Source organism: Austrofundulus limnaeus, unplaced genomic scaffold, assembly GCF_001266775.1.
Source record: "Austrofundulus limnaeus strain Quisiro unplaced genomic scaffold, Austrofundulus_limnaeus-1.0 Scaffold117, whole genome shotgun sequence".
Lineage (NCBI taxonomy): Eukaryota > Metazoa > Chordata > Actinopteri > Cyprinodontiformes > Rivulidae > Austrofundulus > Austrofundulus limnaeus.
The window spans coordinates 820,631-821,775 of NW_013952519.1; the positions used below are offsets into that span (position 1 = coordinate 820,631).

At 46.2% G+C, this 1,145-nt stretch overlaps 1 pseudogene; it reads right to left on the reverse strand.

Annotated features, from left to right (window-relative positions):
- Positions 1-213: 213 nt before the first annotated feature.
- LOC106521845 (poly(U)-specific endoribonuclease-C pseudogene) lies at positions 214-924 on the reverse strand (annotated as a pseudogene).
- Positions 925-1,145: the final 221 nt, after the last annotated feature.

The following is a 1,145-nucleotide window of genomic DNA, read 5'->3' on the forward strand; positions in this document are numbered from 1 at the left end:
AGGAGGATGATTCAACCACTCAACCACTAGATGTCGCTGAAAACAACAAATCCTACACACTGTGCCTTTAAATCTAATGTTTACATCAATCAATAAGCTAGTAGACGATCACCGATGTTTAGTGAAAAAAAAAGTAATTTTCTCCAAGTTTCCTTCATAATTAGTGTGTCTGAATGCAGTAACCTCACTAATCCCTGTTGTTGCTGCTGAGCAGTTTGGAGTAGGACGTCCTGATGGACCGGCCGTGTCGACAGACGACCACCTCCAGCACGTACTCATCCACCTTCACCACCACGGTCGTCGTCTTCTCGGTGGACGTGAGGAAGACGATGGTGAAGAGAGCGACCTCGAACTCGGGGCTTTCCAACCTTTCCAACTGAACTGCAGGTTGAGGACGTGGTGGTCCTCATCAGGCTTGAAAAGGATAAAACGTTGAGATGTTTAGTGAAGCGGCCTCGGTTTATTCTCCTCTGAGGATGAGGAGTTGAACCTTCTTATCCTGTCTTTGTTGGCCCTGGCTTTGTAGCCTTTATAGTCCACCTGTCTGAGTTTTTCCTGCAGTAGAACTGCACCCAGTTGTGCAGACCCATGATCTCCAGCCCGTATTTGGTCTCACCAACAAACACGTGTTCAAATCCACATGAGTCCTCACTAAAATAAATTATTAGAAAATGATCACCAGAATAAAACCTGAGTAAATCTTTAGGTCTGCTCTCACTCAGCTCAAGGTTAACTTCAACTTTTTATTATAATTTGTATTAAAAAGTCTTCATTTTCTTTTCTAATGGTCAGTTAAACCTGTGCAGCAGCGCCCCCTGCTGTTAGAGTCACCCACCCTCCACTCCTGTCCCTGTGGTRGAGGTGAAACCAGATGTCATACAGCTGTTTCTTGAAGCGTGCAGGGTCTGATGGAGACTGACCTTTCTGAGAAGATGTCTCTCATCATCTTCAGCATCCTCACTGCTGCTCTCTGCAGGCTGCAACCTGCAGCCTGCAATCTTCAACCAAACTTGAAGATTGCAGGTACAAGATAAAAAGAAAGTAGCTACAAATATTCAGTCAGTCACGCACGCACGCACGCACGCACGCACGCACGCACGCACACACACACACACACACACACACACACACACACACAACAAGGC